Source organism: Arachis hypogaea, chromosome 7 (genome assembly GCF_003086295.3).
Source record: "Arachis hypogaea cultivar Tifrunner chromosome 7, arahy.Tifrunner.gnm2.J5K5, whole genome shotgun sequence".
Taxonomy (NCBI): domain Eukaryota; kingdom Viridiplantae; phylum Streptophyta; class Magnoliopsida; order Fabales; family Fabaceae; genus Arachis; species Arachis hypogaea.
The window spans coordinates 30,929,287-30,953,690 of NC_092042.1; the positions used below are offsets into that span (position 1 = coordinate 30,929,287).

General features: G+C 39.4%; 2 non-coding genes across 2 annotated transcripts; one reads left to right on the forward strand and one right to left on the reverse strand.

The window, feature by feature from the left end:
• Window positions 1–862: 862 nt before the first annotated feature.
• Window positions 863–970, reverse strand: LOC112704612 (small nucleolar RNA R71). The gene has a single exon (XR_003155229.1). It is a non-coding gene; the product is annotated as a small nucleolar RNA R71 (small nucleolar RNA).
• Window positions 971–7,826: 6,856 nt separating this feature from the next.
• Window positions 7,827–7,934, forward strand: LOC112704458 (small nucleolar RNA R71). Its single transcript, XR_003155082.1, has one exon. It is a non-coding gene; the product is annotated as a small nucleolar RNA R71 (small nucleolar RNA).
• The last annotated feature ends 16,470 nt before the right edge of the window (window positions 7,935–24,404 follow it).

Genomic DNA, 24,404 nt, shown 5'->3' on the forward strand with positions numbered 1-24,404 from the left:
CGTTCAACTCCGGATCATGACGTTTTTCTGGCGTTTAACTCCAGACAGCAGCTTGTACTTGGCGTTCAACGCCAAGTTACGTCGTCATTCTTCGAATAAAGTATGGAATATTATATATTGCTGGAAAGCTCTGGATGTCTACTTTCCAACGCCGTTGAGATCGCGCCAATTGGAGTTCTGTAGCTCCAGAAAATCCATTTCGAGTGCAGGAAGGTCAGATTCCAACAGCATCAGCAGTCCTTTTGTCAGCCTTCTTCAGAGTTTTGCTCAAGTCCCTCAATTTCAGCCAGAATTTACCTGAAATCACAGAAAAACACACAAACTCATAGTAAAGTCCAGAAATGTGAATTTAACATAAAAACTAATGAAAACATCCCTAAAAGTAGCTCAAACTTACTAAAAACTATATAAAAACAATGCCAAAAAGCGTATAAATTATCCGCTCATCAAAGACCCCATGGCAGTCGAAAATACCAACAATGCCAACAATGCAAGGAAGGTGCTGGGTGACTTTACTGTACCTACTCCCGACTTCTATGGGAGAAGCATCTCTATCCCTGCCATTGGAGCAAACAACTTTGAGCTTAAGCCTCAATTAGTTTCTCTAATGCAACAGAATTGCAAGTTCCATGGACTTCCATTGGAAGATCCTCATCAGTTCTTAGCTGAATTCTTGCAAATCTGTGACACTGTCAAGACCAATGGGGTTGACCCTGAGGTCTACAGACTTATGCTATTCCCTTTTGCTGTAAGAGACAGAGCTAGGATATGGTTGGACTCACAACCTAAAGAAAGCCTGAACTCTTGGGAAAAGCTAGTCAATGCCTTCTTGGCAAAGTTCTTTCCACCTCAAAAATTGAGTAAGCTTAGAGTGGAAGTCCAAACCTTTAGACAGAAGGAAGGAGAATCCCTCTATGAAGCTTGGGAAAGATACAAACAATTGATCAGAAAGTGTCCCTCTGATATGCTTTCTGAATGGAGCATCATAGGTATTTTCTATGATGGTCTCTCTGAACTATCCAAGATGTCTTTAGATAGCTCTGCTGGAGGATCTCTTCATCTGAAGAAGACGCCTACAGAAGCTCAAGAACTAATTGAAATGGTTGCAAATAACTAATTCATGTACACTTCTGAAAGGAATCCTGTGAACAATGGGACACATCAGAAGAAAGGAGTTCTTGAGATTGACACTCTGAATGCCATATTGGCTCAGAACAAAATATTGACTCAACAAGTCAATATGATTTCTCAAAGTCTGTCTGGAATGCAAAATGCACCAAGCAGTACTAAGGAAGCTTCATCTGAAGAAGAAGCTTATGATCCTGAGAACCCTTCAATGGAAGAGGTGAATTACATGGGAGAACCCTATGGAAACACCTATAATCCTTCATGGAGAAATCATCCAAATCTCTCATAGAAGGATCAACAGAGGCCTCAACAAGGTTTCAACAATAATAATGGTGGAAGAAACAGGTTTAGCAATGGCAAGCCTTTTCCATCATCTTCTCAGCAACAGACAGAGAGGAGGAAGAGGCAGTGAACGTGGTGCACGAAATTGTGATCACTACTTTTCAAAACTCAAATAATCCCTATTAATGGCCCCAAAAACTTGGTGCTCAATACCATGGCACAAACACAACTTCGCACAACTAACCAGCAAGTCTACTGGGTCGTCCAAGTAATAAACCTTACGCGAGTAAGGGTCGATCCCACAGAGATTGTTGGTATGAAGCAAGCTATGGTCACCTTGTAAATCTTAGTCAGGCAAACTCAAATGGGTATAGTGATAAATGCACAAAACATAAAGATAAAGATAGAGATACTTATGTAATTCATTGGTAGGAATTTCAGATAAGCGTATGAAGATGCCTTCCCTTCCGTCTCTCTGCTTTCTTACTGTCTTCATCCAATCCTTCTTCCTCCTTTCCATGGCAAGCTTAAGCAAGGGTTTCACCGTTGTCAGTGGCTACCTCCCATCCTCTCAGTGGAAATGTTCAACGCACCCTGTCACGGCACGGCTATCCATCTGTCGGTTCTCGATCAGGCCGGAATAGAATCCAGTGATTCTTTTGCGTCTGTCACTAACGCCCCGCCCTCAGGAGTTTGAAGCACGTCACAGTCATTCAATCATTGAATCCTACTCAGAATACCACAGACAAGGTTAGACCTTCCGGATTCTCTTGAATGCCACCATCAGTTCTAGCCTATACCACGAAGACTCTGATCTCACGGAATGGCTGGCTCGGTTGTCAGGCGAGCACTCGGTTGTCAGGCGATCGACCATGCATCGTGTATCAGGAATCCAAGAGATATTCACCCAATCGAAGGTAGAACGGAGGTGGTTGTCAGTCACACGTTCATAGGTGAGAATGATGATGAGTGTCACGGATCATCACATTCATCAAGTTGAAGAACAAGTGATATCTTAGAACAAGAACAAGCAGAATTGAATAGAAGAACAATAGTAATTGCATTAATACTCGAGGTACAGCAGAGCTCCACACCTTAATCTATGGTGTGTAGAAACTCCACCGTTGAAGATACATAAGAACAAGAGTGATCATTGGCCTCGGCCCCAGAGAGGGAACCAGAAGAGCCAAGATGTGATCTAAGATCTAAAGTGATCAAAAGATTCAAAGATACAATAGTAAAATGTCTTACTTATAGAAAACTAGTAGCCTAGGGTTTACAGATATGAGTAAATGACATAAAAATCCACTTCCGGGTCCACTTGGTGTGTGCTTGGGCTGAGCATTGAAGCATTTTCGTGTAGAGACTCTTCTTGGAGTTAAACGCCAGCTTTTATGCCAGTTTGGGCGTTTAACTCCCATTTTGGTGCCAGTTCCGGCGTTTAACGCTGGGATTTCTGAGGGTGACTTTGAACGCCAGTTTGGGCCATCAAATCTTGGGCAAAGTATGAACTATCATATATTGCTGGAAAGCCCAGGATGTCTACTTTCCAACGCCATTGAGAGCGCGCCAATTGGGCTTCTGTAGCTCCAGAAAATCCACTTCGAGTGCAGGGAGGTCAGAATCCAACAGCATCTGCAGTCCTTTTTGGTCTCTGAATCAGATTTTTGCTCAGGTCCCTCAATTTCAGCCAGAAAATACCTGAAATCATAGAAAAACATACAAACTCATAGTAAAGTCCAGAAAAGTGAATTTTAACTAAAAACTAATAAAAATATACTAAAAACTAACTAGATCATACTAAAAACATACTAAAAACAATGCCAAAAAGCGTACAAATTATCCGCTCATCACAACACCAAACTTAAATTGTTGCTTGTCCTCAAGCAACTGAAAATCAAATAAGATAAAAAGAAGAGAATATGCAATGAATTCCAAAAACATCTATGAAGATCAGTATTAATTAGATGAGCGGGGCTTTTAGCTTTTTGCCTCTGAACAGTTTTGGCATCTCACTCTATCCTTTGAAATTCAGAATGATTGGCTTCTTTAGGAACTCAGAATCCAGATAGTGTTATTGATTCTCTTAGTAAAGTATGATGATTCTTGAACATAGCTACCTATTGAGTCTTGGCCGTGGCCCAAAGCACTCTGTCTTCCAGTATTACCACCGGATACATACATGCCACAGACACATAATTGGGTGAACCTTTTCAGATTGTGACTCAGCTTTTCTAGAGTCCCCAATTAGAGGTGTCCAGGGTTCTTAAGCACACTCTTTTTGCCTTGGATCACAACTTTATTTCTTTCTTTTTCTCCCCTTTTTTTTTCGTTTTCTTCTTTTTTTTTCGAAATTTTTTTTTTTGCTTTTTCTTGCTTCAAGAATCATTTTAATGATTTTTTAGATCCTCAGTAACATTCATGAACCACAAATTCAAAAGACATATGCACTGTTTAAGCATACATTCAGAAAACAGAAATATTGCCACCACATCAAAATAATTAAACTGTTATAAAATTCAAAATTCATGCAATTCTTTTTCTTTTTCAATTAAGCACGTTTTTTTTTTCAAGAAAGGTGATGGATTCATAGGACATTCATAACTTTAAGGCATAGACACTAAGACACTCATGATCACAAGACACAAACATGGATAAACATAAGCACTAATTTTCAAAAAACAGGAAAATAAAGATCAAGGAAATTAAAGAACGGGTCCACCTTAGTGATGGCGGCTCTTTCTTCCTCTTGAAGGTCCTATGGAGTGCTTGAGCTCCTCAATGTCTCTTCCTTGTCTTTGTTGCTCCTCTCTCATGATTCTTTGATCTTCTCTTATTTCATGGAGGATGATGGAGTGTTCTTGATGCTCCACCCTTAGTTGTCCCATGTTGGAACTCAATTCTCCTAGGGAGGTGTTTAGTTGCTCCCAATAGTTTTGTGGAGGAAAGTGCATCCCTTGAGGTATCTCAGGGATCTCATGATGAGTGGGGTCTCTTGTGTGCTCCATCCTCTTCTTAGTGATGGGCTTGTCCTCATCAATAGGGGTGTCTCCCTCTATGTCAACTCCAACTGAATAACAGAGGTGACAAATGAGATGAGGGAAGGCTAACCTTGCCAAGGTAGAGGACTTGTCCGCCACCTTATAAAGCTCTTGAGCTATAACCTCATGAACTTCTATTCCTTCTCCAATCATGATGCTATGAATCATGATAGCCCGGTCTTTGGTAACTTCGGACCGGTTGCTAGTGGGAATGATTGAGCGTTGGATAAACTCCAACCATCCTCTAGCCACGGGTTTGAGGTCATGCCTTCTCAATTGAACCGGCTTCCCTCTTGAATCTCTCTTCCATTGGGCGCCCTCTTCACATATGACTGTGAGGACTTGGTCCAACCTTTGATCAAAGTTGACCCTTCTAGTGTAAGGGTGTTCATCTCCTTGCATCATGGGCAAATTGAATGCCAACCTTACACTTTCCGGACTAAAATCCAAGTATTTCCCCCGAACCATAGTAAGATAGTTCTTTGGATCCGGGTTCACACTTTGATCATAGTTCTTGGTGATCCATGCATTGGCATAGAACTCTTGAACCATCAAGATTCCGACTTGTTGAATGGGGTTGGTAAGAACTTCCCAACCTCTTCTTCGGATCTCATGTCGGATCTCTGGATATTCACTCTTTTTGAGTGAAAAAGGGACCTCGGGGATCACCTTCTTCAAGGCCACAACTTCATAGAAGTGGTCTTGATGCACCCTTGAGATGAATCTCTCCATCTCCCATGACTCGGAGGTGGAAGCTTTTGCCTTCCCTTTCCTCTTTCTAGAGGTTTCTCCGGCCTTGGATGCCATAAATGATTATGGAAAAACAAAAAGCAATGCTTTTACCACACCAAACTTAAAATGTTTGCTCGTCCTCGAGCAAAAGAAGAAAGAAGAGAGTAGAAGAAGAAGAAATGAGGAAAAAGGGAATGGCTTTGTGTTCGGCCAAAAAAAGGGAGAAGTGGTGTGTATGTTGTGTGAAAATGAAGGGGTGAAGGAGGGTTTATATAGGAGAGGGGGAAGGGTAGGATTCGGTCAAGTGAGGGTGGGTTTGGGTGGGAAAGTGGTTTGAATTTGAATGGTGAGGTAGGTGGGGTTTTATGAAGGATGGATGTGAGTGGTGAAGAGAAAGAAGGGATTTGATAGGTGAAGGGTTTTTGGGGAAGAGGTGTTGAGGTGATTGGTGAATGGGTGAAGAAGAGAGAGAGTGGTGGGGTTGGTGGGGATCCTGTGGGGTCCACAGATCCTGAGGTGTCAAGGAAAAGTCATCCCTGCACCAAATGGCAAGCAAAATCTCGTTTTGTGCCAATTCTGGCGTTAAACGCCGGGCTGGTGCCCATTTCTGGCGTTTAACGCCAGCTTCTTGCCCTTTTCTGGCGTTTAACGCCAGTCTGGTGCCCCTTTCTGGCGTTAAACGCCCAGAATGGTGCCAGACTGGGCGTTAAACGCCCAACAGCTAGCCTCACTGGCGTTTAAACGCCAGTGGGTTCTTCCTCCAGGGTGTGCTGTTTTTCCTTCTGTTTTTCATTCTGTTTTTGCTTTTTTCATTGATTTTGTGACTTCTTATGATCATCAACCTACAAAAAATATAAAATAACAAAAGAAAATAGTTAATCATAAAACATTGGGTTGCCACCCAACAAGCGCTTCTTTAATGTCATTAGCTTGACAGAGGACTCTCATGGAGCCTCAGAAATGCTCAGAGCTATGTTGGAACCTCCCAACACCAAACTTAGAGTTTGAATGTGGGGGTTCAACACCAAACTTAGAAGTTGGTTGTGGCCTCCTAACACCAAACTTAGAGTTTGACTGTGGGGCTCTGTTTGGCTCTGTTTTGAGAGAAGCTCTTCATGCTTCCTCTCCATAATGACAGAGGGATATCCTTGAGCCTTAAACACCAAGGATTCTTCATTCACTTGAATGATCAACTCTCCTCTATCAACATCAATCACAGCCCTTGCTGTGGCTAGGAAGGGTCTGCCAAGGATGATGGATTCATCCATGCACTTCCCAGTCTCTAGGACTATGAAATCAGTAGGGATGTAATGATCTTCAACTTTAACCATAACATCCTCTACAAGTCCATAGGCTTGTTTTCTTGAATTGTCTGCCATCTCTAGTGAGATTTTTGCAGCTTGCACCTCAGAGATCCCTAACTTCTCCATTACAGAGAGAGGCATGAGGTTTACACTTGACCCTAAGTCACACAAGGCCTTCTTGAGGGTCATGGTGCCTATGGTACAAGGTATTGAAAACTTCCCAGGATCCTGTCTCTTTTGAGGCAGTGTCTGCCTAGACAAGTCATCCAGTTCTTTTGGTGAGCAAAGGAGATTCATCCTCCCAAGTCTCATTTCCAAATAACTTGTCATTCAGCTTCATGATTGCTCCAAGGTATTTAGCAACTTGCTCTTCAGTGACATACTCATCCTCTTCAGAGGAAGAATACTCATCAGAGCTCATGAATGGCAGAAGTAAGTCCAATGGAATCTCTATGGTCTCATTTTGAGCCTCAGATTCCCATGGTTCCTCATTGGGGAACTCATTGGAGGCCAGTGGACGTCCATTGAGGTCTTCCTCAGTGGCGTTCACTGCCTCTCCTTCCTCCCAAAATTTGGCCATGTTGATGGCCTTGCACTCTCCTTTTGGATTTTCTTCTGTATTACTTGGGAGAGTACTAGGAGGGAGTTCAGTAATTTTCTTGCTCAGCTGACCCACTTGTGCCTCCAAGTTTCTAATGGAGGACCTTGTTTCAATCATGAAACTTTGAGTGGTTTTGATTAGATCAGAGACCATGGTTGCTAAGTCAGAGGTATTCTGCTTAGAACTCTCTGTCTGTTGCTGAGAAGATGATGGAAAAGGCTTGCTATTGCTAAACCTGTTTCTTCCACCATTATTATTGTTGAAACCTTGTTGAGGTCTCTGTTGATCCTTCCATGAGAGATTTGGATGATTTCTCCATGAAGGATTATAGGTGTTTCCATAGGATTCTCCCATGTAATTCACCTCTTCCATTGAAGGGTTCTCAGGATCATAGGCTTCTTCCTCAGATGAAGCCTCCTTAGTACTGCTTGGTGCATTTTGCATTCCAGACAGACTTTGAGAAATCATATTGACTTGTTGGGTCAATATTTTGTTCTGAGCCAATATGGCATTCAGAGTGTCAATCTCAAGAACTCCTTTCTTCTGACTAGTCCCATTGTTCACAGGATTTCTTTCAGAAGTGTACATGAATTGGTTATTTGCAACCATTTCAATCAGCTCTTGAGCTTCTGTAGGCGTCTTCTTCAGATGAAGAGATCCTCCAGCAGTGCTATCCAAAGACATTTTGGATAGTTCAGAGAGACCATCATAGAAAATACCTATGATGCTCCATTCAGAAAGCATATCAGAAGGACACTTTCTGATTAATTGTTTGTATCTTTCCCAAGCTTCATAGAGGGATTCTCCTTCCTTCTGTCTGAAGGTTTGGACTTCCACTCTAAGCTTACTCAATTTTTTTAGGTGGAAAGAACTTTGCCAAGAAGGCATTGACTAGCTTTTCCCAAGAGTCCAGGCTTTCTTTAGGTTGAGAGTCCAACCATGTCCTAGCTCTGTCTCTTACAGCAAAAGGGAATAGCATAAGTCTGTAGACCTCAGGGTCAACCCCATTAGTCTTGACAGTGTCACAGATTTGCAAGAATTCAGCTAAAAACTGATGAGGATCTTCCAATGGAAGTCCATGGAACTTGCAATTCTGTTGCATTAGAGAAACTAATTGAGGCTTAAGCTCAAAGTTGTTTGCTCCAATGGCAGGGATAGAGATGCTTCTCCCATAAAAATCGGGAGTAGGTGCAGTAAAGTCACCCAGCACCTTCCTTGCATTGTTGGCATTGTTGTTGTTTTCGGCTGCCATGGGTTCTTCTTCTTTGAAGATTTCTGTTAGGTCCTCTACAGAGAGTTGTGCCTTGGCTTCTCTTAGCTTTCGCTTCAAGGTCCTTTCAGGTTCAGGATCAGCCTCAACAAGAATGCTTTTGTCCTTGCTCCTGCTCATAAGAAAGAGAAGAGAACAAGAAAATGTGGAATCCTCTATGTCACAGTATAGAGATTCCTTTAGGTGTCAGAGGAAAAGAAAAGTAGAAGACAGAAGTAGAAAATTCGAACTTATCAAAGAAGATGGAGTTCGAATTTTACATTAAGGAATAGTGTTAGTCCATAAATAGAAAGATGTGAGAAGAAGGGAAGTAATTTTCAAAAATTAAGTAGAAGATTTTGAAAACATTTTTGAAAAACTTTGATTGATTTTCGAAAATGAAAGTGGAAAAGAAATCAAGTGATTTTTTTGAAAAAGATTTTGAAATTAGAAATGAAAAGATTTGATTGAAAACTATTTTGAAAAAAGATGTGGTTAAGAAGGTATGATTAGTTTTAAAAAGATGTGATTGAGAAGATATGATTTGAAAAACATTTTTAAAAAAAAAGATTTGATTTTGAAAATTAAAAACTTGGCTAACAAGAAAAGATATGGTTCAAACATTAAACCTTTCTCAATAGAAAAGGCAACATATTTGAAATGTTGAATCAAATCATTAATTGATAGCAAGTATTTTTAAAAATAGAAAGAAATTGATTTTGAAAACATATGATTGAAAAGATATGATTTGAAAAAGATTTGATTTTGAAAAACTTTGAAAACTTGAAAAAAATTTGCATTGAAAACAGAATCTTCCCTCTTGTGCCATCCTGGCGTTAAATGCCCAGAATGGTGCACATTCTGGCGTTTAACGCCCAAAACTATACCCTTTTGGGCGTTAAACGCCCAACCAGGTACCCTGGCTGGCGTTTAAACGCCCAGCTTTTTCTGTGCAATTCCTCTGCTGTATGTTCTAAATCTTCAATTCTCTGTATTATTGACTTGAGAAGACATAAATAAAAAATATTTTTGGATTTTTAATAATCAAAATGCAACTAAAATCAAATAACAATGCATGCAAGACACAAAACTTAGCAGTTTGTATACTATTGACACTAATGAAAATGCATATGAGACACATAAAACACTCAAGTCAAGAGAATTCAAAGATCAGAGTAAGAAATCATCAAGAATTATTTGAAGATCCTTAAGACACATGAATGAATGCATGCAATTGACACCAAACTTAACATGAGACTAGTGTCTTAACAAGAAAACATAAAATTTTTTTGGTTTTTTATGATTTTGTAATTTTTTTTGTGCTTTTTCGAAAATTAAGTGGAAAAAGAAAATAAAGGTATCAAAATTCTTAATGAGAATTCCAGGAATCATGCAATGTTTAGTCTAAGACTCCGGTCCAGGAATTAGACATGGCTTCACAGCCAGCCAAGCTTTCAAGGAAAGCTTCGGTCCAAAACACTAGACATGGCCAATGGCCAGCCAAGCCTTAGCAGATCACTGCTCCAAAAGCAAGATTGATAGAAATCAATAAGCTCTTGTGATGATAAGTTGAAACCTCGGTCCAATGGAATTAGACATGGCTTCACAGCCAGCCAGATTTCAACAAATCATCATGAAACTCTAGAATTCATCTTTAAGAATTTCGAAGAAAAAATACCTAATCTAAGCAACAAGATGAACCGTCAGTTGTCCAAACTCAACAATCCCCGGCAACGGCGCCAAAAACTTGGTGCACAAAATTGTGATCACTACTTTTCAAAACTCAAATAATCCCTAGTAATGGCCCCAAAAACTTGGTGCTCAATACCATGGCACAAACACAACTTCGCACAACTAACCAGCAAGTGTACTGGGTCATCCAAGTAATAAACCTTACGCGAGTAAGGGTCGATCCCACAGAGATTGTTGGTATGAAGCAAGCTATGGTCACCTTGTAAATCTTAGTCAGGCAAACTCAAATGGGTATAGTGATAAACGCACAAAACATAAAGATAAAGATAGAGATACTTATGTAATTCATTGGTAGGAATTTCAGATAAGCGTATGAAGATGCCTTCCCTTCCGTCTCTCTGCTTTCCTACTGTCTTCATCCAATCCTTCTTCCTCCTTTCCATGGCAAGCTTAAGCAAGGGTTTCACCGTTGTCAGTGGCTACCTCCCATCCTCTCAGTGGAAATGTTCAACGCACCCTGTCACGGCACGGCTATCCATCTGTCGGTTCTCGATCAGGCCGGAATAGAATCCAGTGATTCTTTTGCGTCTGTCACTAACGCCCCGCCCTCAGGAGTTTGAAGCACGTCACAGTCATTCAATCATTGAATCCTACTCAGAATACCACAGACAAGGTTAGACCTTCCGGATTCTCTTGAATGCCGCCATCAGTTCTAGCCTATACCACGAAGACTCTGATCTCACGGAATGGCTGGCTCGGTTGTCAGGCGAGCACTCGGTTGTCAGGCGATCGACCATGCATCGTGTATCAGGAATCCAAGAGATATTCACCCAATCGAAGGTAGAACGGAGGTGGTTGTCAGTCACACGTTCATAGGTGAGAATGATGATGAGTGTCACGGATCATCACATTCATCAAGTTGAAGAACAAGTGATATCTTAGAACAAGAACAAGCGGAATTGAATAGAAGAATAATAGTAATTGCATTAATACTCGAGGTACAGCAGAGCTCCACACCTTAATCTATGGTGTGTAGAAACTCCACCGTTGAAGATACATAAGAACAAGAGTGATCATTGGCCTCGGCCCCAGAGAGGGAACCAGAAGAGCCAAGATGTGATCTAAGATCTAAAGTGATCAAAAGATTCAAAGATACAATAGTAAAATGTCTTACTTATAGAAAACTAGTAGCCTAGGGTTTACAGATATGAGTAAATGACATAAAAATTCACTTCCGGGTCCACTTGGTGTGTGCTTGGGCTGAGCATTGAAGCATTTTCGTGTAGAGACTCTTCTTGGAGTTAAACGCCAGCTTTTATGCCAGTTTGGGCGTTTAACTCCCATTTTGGTGCCAGTTCCGGCGTTTAACGCTGGGATTTCTGAGGGTGACTTTGAACGCCCATTTGGGCCATCAAATCTTGGGCAAAGTATGGACTATCATATATTTCTGGAAAGCCCAGGATGTCTACTTTCCAACGCCGTTAAGAGCGCGCCAATTGGGCTTCTGTAGCTCCAAAAAATTCACTTCGAGTGCAGGGAGGTCAGAATCCAACAGCATCTGCAGTCCTTTTTGGTCTCTGAATCAGATTTTTGCTCAGGTCCCTCAATTTCAACCAGAAAATACCTGAAATCACAGAAAAACACACAAACTCATAGTAAAGTCCAGAAAAGTGAATTTTAACTAAAAGCTAATAAAAATATACTAAAAACTAACTAGATTATACTAAAAACATAATAAAAACAATGCCAAAAAGCGTACAAATTATCCGCTCATCAGAACGCCACTGAGGAAGACCTCAATGGACGTCCACTGACCTCCAATGAGTTCCCCAATTAGGAACCATGGGAATCTGAGGCTCAAAATGAGACCATAGAGATCCCATTGGACTTACTTCTGTCATTCATGAGCTCTGATGAGTATTCTTCCTCTGAAGAGGATGAGTATGTCACTGAAGAGCAAGTTGCTAAATACCTTGGAGCAATCATGAAGCTAAATGACAAGTTATTTGGAAATGAGACTTGGGAGGATGAACCCCCTTTGCTCACCAAAGAACTGGATGACTTGTCTAGGCAGAAATTACCTCAAAAGAGACAGGATCCTGGGAAGTTCTAAATACCTTGTACCATAGACACCATGACCTTCAAGAAGGCCTTGTGTGACCTAGGGTCAAGTGTAAACCTCATGCCTCTCTCTGTAATGGAGAAGCTAGGGATCTTTGAGGTGCAAGCTGCAAAAATCTCACTAGAGATGGCAGACAACTCAAGAAAACAAGCTTATGGACTTGTAGAGGATGTTCTGGTAAAAGTTGAAGACCATTACATCCTTGCTAATTTCATAGTCCTAGAGACTGGGAAGTGCATGGATGAATCCATCATCCTTGGCAGACCCTTCCTAGCCACAGCAAAGGCAGTGATTGATGTTGATAGAGGAGAATTGATCATTCAAGTGAATGAAGAATCCTTTGTGTTTAAGGCTCAAGGATATCCATCTGTCACCATGGAGAGGAAGCATGAAGAGCTTCTCTCAAAATAGAGTCTAACAGAGCCCCCACAGTCAAACTCTAAGTTTGGTGTTGGGAGGCCACAACCAACTTCTAAGTTTGGTGTTGAACCCCAACATTCAAACTCTAAGTTTGGTGTTGGGAGGTTCCAACATTGCTCTGAACATCCCTGAGGCTCCATGAGAGCCCTCTGTCAAGCTACTAACATTAAAGAAGCGCTTGTTGGGAGGCAACCCAATGTTATGTTTTTATCTATTTTCCTTTGTTATTTTATGTTTTCTGTAGGTTGATGATCATGAGAAGTCACAAAATCAATTGAAAAAGAAAAAACAGAATGAAAAATAGAAAGAATAACAGCACACCCTGGAGGAAGATCCTGCTGGCGTTTAAACGCCAGTAAGGCTAGCAGATGGGCGTTTAACGCCCAGTCTGGCACCATTCTGGGCGTTTAACGCCAGAAAGGGGCACCAGACTGGCGTTAAACACCAGAAGAGGGCAAGAACTTGGCGTTAAACGCCAGAAATGGGCACCAGCCCGGCGTTTAACGCCAGAATTGGCACTAAGAGCAATTTTGCTCGCCACTTGGTGTAGGGATGACTTTTCCTTGACACCTCAGGATCTGTGGACCACAAGATCCCCACCTACCCCACCATTCAAATTCAAACCACTTTCCCTCCCAAACCCACCCATACATAACCGAACCATAACCCTCCCCCACTCCTATATAAACCCTTCTTCACTCCTTCATTTTCACACAACCTAAACACTACTTCTTCCCCCTTTGGCCGAACCACAAAGCCATCTCCATCTCCTCTATTTCTTCTTCTTCTACTCTCTTCTTTCTTCTTTTGCTCGAGGACGAGCAAACCTTTTAAGTTTGGTGTGGTAAAAGCATTGCTTTTTGTTTTTCCATAACCATTTATGGCATCCAAGGCCGGAGAAACCTCTAGAAAGAGGAAAGGGAAGGCAAAAGCTTCCACCTCCGAGTCATGGGGGATGGAGAGATTCATCTCAAGGGTGCATCAAGACCACTTCTATGAAGTTGTGGCCTTGAAGAAGGTGATCCCCGAGGTCCCTTTTAAACTCAAAAAGAGTGAATATCCGGAGATCCGACATGAGATCCGAATGAGAGGTTGGGAAGTTCTTACCAACCCCATTCAACAAGTCGGAATCTTAATGATTCAAGAGTTCTATGCCAATGCATGGATCACCAAGAACCATGATCAAAGTGTGAACCCGGACCCAAAGAATTGGCTTACTATGGTTCGGGGGAAATAATTGGATTTTAGTCCGAAAAATGTAAGGTTGGCATTCAACTTGCCCATGATGCAAGAAGATGAACATCCTTACACTAGAAAGGTCAACTTTGATCAAAGGTTGGACCAAGTCCTCACAGTCATTTGTGAAGAGGGCGCCCAATGGAAGAGAGATTCAACAGGAAAGCCGGTTCAATTGAGAAGGCATGACCTCAAGCCCGTGGCTAGAGGATGGTTGGAGTTTATCCAACGCTCAATCATTCCCACTAGCAACCGGTCCGAAGTTACTATAGACCGGGCTATCATGATTCATAGTATCATGATTGGAGAAGAAATAGAAGTTCATGAGGTTATATCCCAAGAACTTTATAAGGTGGCGGACAAGTCCTCTACCTTGGTAAGGTTAGCCTTTCCTCATCTCATTTGTCACCTCTGTTATTCAGTTGGAGTTGACATAGAGGGAGACATCCCCATTGATGAGGACAAGCCCATCACTAAGAAGAGGATGGAGAAAAAAAGAGACCCCTCTCATCATCAAATCCCTGAGATGCCTCAAGGGATGCATTTTCCCCCACAAAACTATTGGGAGCAACTAAACACCTCCCTAGGAGAATTGAGTTCCAACATGGGACAACTAAGGGTGGAGCACCAAGAACATTCCATCCTCCTCCATGAAATTAGAGAAGATCAAAGAATCATGAGAGAGGAGCAACAAAGACAAGGAAGAGACATTGAGGAGCTCAAGCACTCCATAGGATCTTCAAGAGGAAGAACAAGCGGCCATCACTAAGGTGGACCTGTTCTTTAATTTCCTTGTTCTTTATTTTTCTGTTTTTCGAATTTTAGTGCTTATGTTTATCTATGTTTGTGTCTTGTGATCATTAGTGTCTTAGTGTCTATGCCTTAAAGTTATGAATGTCCTATGAATCCATCACCTTTCTTGAATGAAAAATGTTCTTAATTGAAAAAGAAAAGAATTGCATGAATTTTGAATTTTATAACAGTTTAATTATTTTGATGTGGTGGCAATACTTTTGTTTCTGAATGTATGCTTAAACAGTGCATATGTCTTTTGAATTTGTGGTTCATGAATGTTGGCTCTTGAAAGAATGATGAAAAAGGAGACATGTTATTGAGGATCTGAAAAATCATAAAAATGATTCTTGAAGCAAGAAAAAGCAGTATATACAAAAAAAAACAAAAAAAAAGAGAAGGAGAAAAACGAAAAAAAAAGAAGGAGAAAAGAAAACGAAAAAAAAGGAGAGAAAAAGAAAGAAATAAAGTTGTGATCCAAGGCAAAAAGAGTGTGCTTAAGAACCCTGGACACCTCTAATTGGGGACTCTAGCAAAGCTGAGTCACAATCTGAAAAGGTTCACCCAATTAAGTGTCTGTGGCATGTATGTATCCGGTGGTAATACTGGAAGACAGAGTGCTTTGGGCCACGGCCAAGACTCAATAAGTAGCTGTGTTCAAGAATCATCATACTTAACTAGGAGAATCAATGACACTATCTGAATTCTGAGTTCCTAAAGAAGCCAATCATTCTGAATTTCAAAGGATAGAGTGAGATGCCAAAACTATTCAGAGGCAAAAAGCTAAAAGCCCCGCTCATCTAATTAATACTGATCTTCGTAGATATTTTTGGAGTTCATTGCATATTCTATTCTTTTTATCTTATTTGATTTTTAGTTGCTTGAGGACAAGCAACAATTTAAGTTTGGTGTTGTGATGAGCGGATAATTTGTACACTTTTTGGCATTGTTTTTAGTATGTTTTTAGTAGAATCTAGATAGTTTTTAGTATATTTTTATTAGTTTTTAGTTAAAATTCACCTTTCTGGACTTTACTATGAGTTTGTGTGTTTTTCTGTGATTTCAGGTATTTTCTGGCTGAAATTGAGGGACCTGAGAAAAAATCTGATTCAGAGACTAAAAAGGACTGCAGATGCTGTTGGATTCTGACCTCCCTGCACTCGAAGTGGATTTTATGGAGATACAAAAGCCCAATTGGCGCGCTCTCAACGGCGTTGGAAAGTAGACATCCTGGGCTTTCCAACAATATATGATAGTTCATACTTTGCCCAAGATTTGATGGCCCAAACCGGCGTTCAAAGTCACCCTCAGAATTCCCAGCGTTAAACGCCGGAACTGGCACAAGGATGGGAGTTAAACGCCCAAACTGGCATAAAAGCTGGCGTTTAACTCCAAGAAGAGTCTCTACACGAAAATGCTTCAATGCTCAGCCCAAGCACACACCAAGTGGGCCCGGAAGTGGATTTTTATGTCATTTACTCATCTCTGTAAACCCTAGGCTACTAGTTCTCTATAAGTAGGACCTTTTACTATTGTATTTTCATCTTGGTTCTTCTGGTTCCCTCTCTGGGGCCGAGACCAATGATCACTTTTGTTCTTATGTATTTTCAACGGTGGAGTTTCTACACACCATAGATTAAGGTGTGGAGCTCTGCTGTACCTCGAGTATTAATGCAATTACTATTGTTCTTCTATTCAATTCAGCCTATTCTTGTTCTAAGATATTCATTTGCACCCAAGAACATGATGAATGTGATGATTATGTGACACTCATCATCATTCTCACTTATGAACGAGTGCCTGACAACCACTCCTGTTCTACAAGCAAACAAGGCTTGAATGTTTATCTCTTGGATCCCTTAACCGGAATCTTCGTGGTATAAGCTAGAACTGATAGTGGCATTCAAGAGAATCTGGAAGGTCTAAACCTTGTCTGTGGTATTCTGAGTAGGATTTAATGATTGAATGACTGTGATGAGCTTCAAACTCGCGATTGTGGGGCGTTAGTGACAGACGCAAAAGAATCACTGGATTCTATTCCGACATGATCGAGAACCGACAGCTAGATAGCCGTGCCGTGACAGGGTGCGTTGAACATTTCCACTGAGAGGATGGGAGGTAGCCACTGACAACGGTGAAACCCTTGCATACAGCTTGCCATGGAAAGGAGTAAGAAGGATTGGATGAAGACAGTAGGAAAGCAGAGAGACGGAAGGAACACAGCATCTCCATACGCTTATCTGAAATTCCCACCAATGAATTGCATAAGTATCTCTATCTCTATCTTTATGTTTTATTCATCATTCATAACCATTTGAGTTTGCCTGACTAAGATTTACAAGGTGACCATAGCTTGCTTTATACCAACAATCTCTGTGGGATCAACCCTTACTCGCGTAAGGTTTATTACTTGGACGACCCAGTACACTTGCTGGTTAGTTGTGCGAAGTTGTGTTTATGCCATGGTATTGAACACCAAGTTTTTGGATTCATTACCGGGGATTATTTGAGTTGTGAAAAGTATTGATCACAATTTTGTCCACCACCTCCCAATAAAACTTTTGTATGAAAGATGTTCTCTCGCTGTTCTAGACGATCATCCTTGGCTTACATTTAAGATCCGCCTAGTGACAAGGGTCTCGCCACTAACAGCATACTCAACTATATCTTCATTATCTATAGCATCATCCGTATGTGGCATGTCTTCATACCCATCTGAGTTATCAGATTCTGAGAAAATATCATTTGCTTTAATTACCATGGTCCTTTTATTTGGACACTCGGAAGCATAATGGCCTAATCTGTGGCACTTAAAGCAGGTAATATCATGATCTATGCAGGAGGTTTAGAAGTGGGATTAGGTGTGGGCGGCTTCCTGTGCAGCTCTGTGGGCTTCTCCTTTGATTCGGTAGGTTTGCATCTAGTCTTCTCCCTGAAATTAGCACCTCTTGAATCCCACCTTGAAGTAGAATTACGCAGCCCTTTCGCTTTTTGCTGTCTTTCCACTTTGATAGCTAGGTTCACCAAGTCTTCCATAATCACAAATGGAAGATGTTCTACAGTATTTGCAATGTCTCGGTTCAGTCCACTCAAGAAACATGCCATAGTAGCCTCAGACTCCTCCTCAATGTTTGCTTGGATTAGCAGCATCTCCATCTCCTTATGATACTCATCTACAGACTTAGAACCTTGGTATAACCATTGGAGCCGTTGATGTAGCACCTTGTAGTAGTAAGAATGGACAAACCGTTGTCGCATGACCTTCTTCATCTTTTCCCAAGACAGAATTGGTGGTTTTCCATTTTGCCTCCTCTATTTGTCCAGCTCGGCCCACCAGATAAGGGCATAATCTGAAAATTCGACAGCCGCTAGCCTTACCTTTTTTACATCTGTGTAGTTATGACACTGAAATAAGAGCTCTACCTTGCGTTCCCATTCCAAGTACGCCTCAGGGTCACTTCTGCCTTTATATTCTGGGATGCGCATCTTGATAGCATTAAGGTTATTATCAACATCTACCGGTTGTCTATGATGCCGGGATCTGGATGAAGTCTCCTCCTCAGACTCCGTAGAATCATTATGAACAGATTCTCATGACCGTGCTTTTCGCCTAGGAGAAAGAGTTAATTCGAGAATCCATGTCATCAAGACGTTGTTGAATCCTTGTCAGGATGCTGGCAAATGCGTCGAGGCAGAAAGTTAGTTGTGGATCGGGGTTCCCTTCAGTGTTAGCCATCAGTGAACCTGTAAAAGAAGAGACCTTACAGCACTCTTCTCACGTGTATCACTCGGAATAGGACACTCGTGTTTCACTCAATACGTGGCTTTTACCCTCTGATGAGCTTACCGCTCTTGCCTTTTTTTCACTCTTGGATTGCCTTAACAAGTTGCACTTCGGAAGATGAGGAATTTAAACACCAAACTAAGATAATCTGAATGATAGAAACGTTCAACTTGATAAGAAGACAATTAAAGTATGTGAAAAAAACGGAAACAAGGAGTGATACTAAAATGACAAAAACTAGCAAAATTGGATCCTAAGTGGAACCCAAGGAAAATTTGAAAAGTTAAACAACAAGAAATTTCGAAATTTCATTTTTTTTAAATGTTTATGTTTTTTTTCTTGAAACGTTTATGTTTTTTATTGGTTAACTGGAATAAACAGAAATTGCAGTAATATAATTTAAGGAAGATTTTTTTTTATTTTTTTTAATCTAAAGTGAATTGCATAAATTGAAGAGAAAAATAAAGAGATTAAACAAGACCCATGGAATGTGTAGATAAATAAGAATTTACCTACGACCTGTAACTGATACCAGATGATAAGGAAAAACAACAAAACAAAAGGATAGATAAGGGGGGTTTTCCTTCCAGACCACTAAGATACCTGTTCGTAGCAACCTAGGTCACCGGAAAGGATTCCCTACTAGACCTTCAAAGAACTTATCCTTGACAACCTAGATCAGAGGGGCAAAAACTGAAAGAAGCCACCACGCAGATCACCTTAGTGTTGGATCCTCCAATCTTCCTCATGCAACAAATGAAGCAAATCACTCACCTCACTTCTCACACAATAAAAAGTGCTTAAAAGCAACTGAAATTTATTCATCAAAGTTATGTAAATTATCTCACCAAAGGTGTTTAAATAGGCACCTAACAATTAACTAAAAGATAAGATAACTAATTTAAATTAGATTTGATCTTATTGGATTAGATCAGATTTGATTTAAATTTAAAATCCCTAAAAATACTACTAAGCATAACAGATTTAAAATAAGTCTTCTAACAAACTTTGACCACATAACAAACTAAAACAAGAGTCTAGAATTTCGAAATTTAAAAATAAATTATGCCTCCCACTGAATTCGGAAAGCATTATTGGGCTTCTTGCTGTCCTGACTTAGCCCAATGGGCCTTGCCCATTCTTCCTTAGTTAGAACTTGATGTAACTCCATATGCACAAGTGCTGCCAGGTTTCCAAAACTCTCCTTGAGCTTCTTTGCACGTGCTCTAGTGATGGGGCCTTCTGGAAGTGTGAAATTCCCATTCTGCCATTTTGTCTTAGAATGCCCCTATTGTCTTTCCGAGCATGTATCAATCATGCACAAGATAAACCCTAAATATGGGGTTTATCATAGTGTAAAAGAAATAAGAAAAAAATAACAATGACGTGAGAGAGAAGTAGAAAATTAAAAAAAATTAGAGTAATATCGTGCTGATAACGTGTTATGAAAATAAAGATTAGGATTTGAGAAGAGAAGAAAGATGAAAGAGAATAGAAAGAATAAGAGATGACTTTCTTAATTATTGATATTGTACATAGAACAACACAAGGGAACTATTTATACTCAAGAGCGCAACTTCTAGTTGACTCAGCTAGGTTACATCTATAACTAATTCGTCAAGAGCCCAACTTCTAGCCGACTCAACTAGGTTACATCTATAACTGATTCTATCTACCTGAAATTCAAATTATTGTTACAATCTAGGGCATGCATAATAAATATATTTAAGACAAATTCTATAATTTATACATGTTAATACTTACTATTATATTAATTGGTCTATTTATGCATGCTACATAAAACTCTACTATTCTTTATTTCTTAATCTCTCATACCAATTTAAGAAAACTTCTTCAAGTAAGTTTAAATTTGCCACATTTTCTTACTAAATACATTTAAATATATCATGATTATAAAATTAATAATAATTTTATATTTATATTTTTTGTATTTTTTATTCTCATTCATTTTTCTAAACCCAAATAAGTTTAAATTTGGCACATCTCCTTATTAGGTATATTCAAATATGTCATTATTATTATAAAACTAATTTATATTTTGTGTTTTTCATTCTCATTCATTTTTAATTTTTTTAATTATTTGTAACCCAAAGAATACTGCATGAGAAGACAAAGTATGACAACTAAAGTAAATGTAAAAAGAGAAGTAATAAATGAAGATATAGTTTTATACAACTTTAATATGAAAGACGTACGCTTTTTTAAAAATAAATAAATTCAAATTTTTAAAATAATAAATTATAATTTATTTTATATTACATTTAGTTGAATAATTGTATGAAATTATATATAAATTATTAAATAAATATTCTGCATAATATTTTTAATATAAAACAATTCAAATTTAACATTAGTTTACATATTATCTAATCAATCTCTAAATAATATAACACTTATTAGAATACATTATATAATAGTTTTTTTAAATAAATAAAATAATTATTTTAATTATCAAAATATGCATTTGCAGGGTTTTACTGAAAAGCATCACATCTCTTATCTCGTTTACAATATAAACGAAATAACTTAACACACTGTAAATGAAATACATGTTAACTTATTTTTTTTACACTGTAAACGAGATAAGAGGATAATTATAACATTTACACTGTAAACGAGATACATTAAGACAAATTTTCAGCGGATATAAAAGGATGTGAAACCATTTGTATTCTCCACAAATATTTCACTACTTCTTTGCTACATATTCCTTCCGAAAATAAGCCAAAATATCTAGTAGTAGTGATTTCTTGGTCGTAACTGTGTATCCGAATTTCCGTATGGTAAATAGTGTTAATGGGGTTACATTTGAGTGTGAGAATCTCATTTTGTTGTGTACCTGGCACGTAAGTTCATTGGCAGAATTAAAGAGTCTGATATTAGATAGCGTCAATGGTAGTGGGAAAAAAGAGATCAGAAGGATGGGGTATAGGTTTCTAGCACCGACAGAAAATGGAATTTTCGAGTTTCATCTATTTTAGATCCATGGCAACGAGCATGTGCACCTGATGTTTGACATCCATGGGAAAATCATGGCGGAGCAAGTGATGGAGCTTTCTGCAGAGGTTGGCGATGTCAGTGGCGGTGGATCTGGGTCATCAGACTTCATCCAGGATGACCCACCTCTCACACCACAATCGATTCATATTGTCAGTTCAGTGGTAGACATGGAGGTCGACGGTGAGGACTCCAACAAGGAGTATCTTGCAGATAGCAATGAGAGCGGTTCCTCCGAGGATGATGATGAGGAAGAGTTTGTACCTGAGATCCCAGTTGAGGCATCACGTAGGTATCTTCTGCCTCTCCTGTGTCCAATTCCAGCCTTGTCATCTATACCCAGTCACTATGGTACGTTGGATCTAGACGCGATGTAAGAGAAGAACCTATTTTCCAACACGGGTGAGAAAGATTACAACTTGGACAGTGAGGTGAAGTTTAGTGTTGGTCACAAATTCAAAAGCAGAGATGCAGTAATACAGAATGTTAAGAATTACAACATTCGTAGAAGTGCTAAATATCGAGTACTAGAGTCGAATCGATTAAAGTACCATGTGCGTTGCCGAAAACATGGAACAGGCTGCTCTTGGAGTCTCTGTGTTGCTCTCTGACAGAATCTCGGATACTGGTCAATTAAAGATTCATTGTCTACTATATTGACAGTTGTAGTTGTTATGCTTGTTGAACCTGTTTACCACTGTTGTTCTATTTTTCTAGGGAGGTGCGTAGGGTGGGAGGAGTGCACACATATTTAGTACCCACAATGTCGTAGGACTACCGACAGTTGGACAGCAGTCTCATCTACCGTGTCATCTTACCATTGATACAATCAAACTCGTCCGTCAGCATCTCAGTGCTACAAGGTGCAGTTAGGCAGAGCTATCACTTCAAACCCTCGTACAGGAAGGACTAGATGGAAAAGCAAAAAGCAATTGCACATATATACGGTGACTGGGAGGAGTTTTACAATAAGGTGCCGAGGTTGCTGCAAGTGTTGCAGAGTTGCAGTTCTGGAACTATATGTGAGATCAGCATTGCATCCTACTATGATGGGCACCTTATGCTGCGTGACTGTTTGACAAGGTATTTTGGGCCTTCCCCCTACGTCGAGGCTTTCAAGCATTACGTCGGTTTGGAATTTTCCAAAATAATTCCGTTGTAAGCATAGTCCAGACCGACTGATGAGTCCATATTTTACGATATATTTTAGTTTGATTTGAGCGGATTTCATCACATAAAACCCACATTTATTCATCCAAATAGCATGCTTTTGAAATTTCTTCCTAAATTGTGCTTAAAAGTGAAAACATGCTCTTTTGTACGTAATTTTAATCAATTCTATTCACTTTAATCCCATTTGGTGCCTTGATGTATTTGTAAGTGATTTCAGGTTTCCAATGCAAGCATGAGTTGGATAAGAGAGGAGAAGAGCATGCAAAGGGGAAGAAACTATGAAGAAATGGGAATTGGAAAGCTGTCAATCCTGACCTCTCAGTACTAAATTGATCAAAACTTTAGCTACAGAGGTCCAAATGAGACGGTTCCAGCGGCATTGGAAAGCTAACATCCAGGGATTTAAAATGATATGCAATTTCCTATAGTGGACATAAGTCTAAGTGTGCGTACACACAAGTCAGGATTCAGAAAGTGTGCGGACGCACACATCTGTGCGTCTGCACAGGTCCCTGCACGTGAGCTCAGTAATTGGAAACGGCTGGAGGTAATTTATGGGGCCCCAAATCCCAATCCAACTCATTTCTGAAGCTATTTAAGAGCAAATTGAAGATGGATGAAGGGGGCAATTAGGTTTAGCCATAGTTGTCAGAACCAAACCGGTAATCGAACTAGTGAGGTTACTGGGTCACTGGGTCACTGGTTGAACCGGTGGATCACTGGTTGAACCGGTTAACTCGATATAATTAAATAATTATATAAAATTTAATTATTTGACTAGTTTAACTAAATATCATCTAACAATTTTCAACTATCAACCTTATATGAAGACAAAAAATAAAATAATATATTAAAAAAATAATATTAATAGATATCATATAATCATTAAAAAAATAAATTGTGATTAATTAAATTTTTTGTTTATCTTTTTAATTTGTATATGTTTAATAAAATTTATAGTTAAATAAAATGTAATTGATTTAAAAATGAGTGACTTTGAAATTAAAATAAATTGAATATAAGTGAAAAGAAAATATGCTATATGCATTATAATTTGTATATTAATTAATGAGAAACATTTCAGCTTGGTGGTAGAAGCATGCTTGCTTTATGCTGGAGGAAAGGGTTCGAACCCCATTTTGGAAAATTTTCCAAAAATCATCACAAGTTTGACACTTGGCAGCGCTGGAGGGTTTAGAGTATGGTGGAGTTGCAGATCGTTGGTCCATTGTAGATTCCCCTTCAACGTTGACCGAGCGGCCCGAACCGGTCCGATTTTTGCCAGATTTGATTGGCTTTCACCAATTCACACCGGGTTTGACCGGTTCGTACCGGTTCTCTACCTTAGACAGTCCAAATACCGGACCGGACCGGCATTGAGTCTGGTTTACCGGTTTTTTGGTCGAACCGACTAGTCCGGTCCGGTTCTGACAACTATGGGTTTAGCTTTTATTATGTTTTCTCTTAGTTTCTAGAGAGAGAAGCTCCCCCTCTCTCTAGAATTAGGGTTTTATTTGTTAATTTCCTTTTAATTTCAGCTTTTAATTCTTATTCTAGTGTAGTTTTATTTATGTTTTTAATGTTCTTCTACCTTGTACTTCTTCATTTCTCTTGTGATTTCCTTATTTTGTTACTTTTATGTTTATGTATACTTTTGATGAATTTAATTTTAATTAATGCAAATTTATGTTTCCATGTCATTTAATGCTTTCTTTAAGTGTTATTGTCATTTTCTTGCTTTTGGTAGTTAGCTTTTATTTTTAATGCAATTTAAAATTATTTTATTTTCATGTACACCAAGTGTTTGATAAAATGCTTGACTTAGTTTTT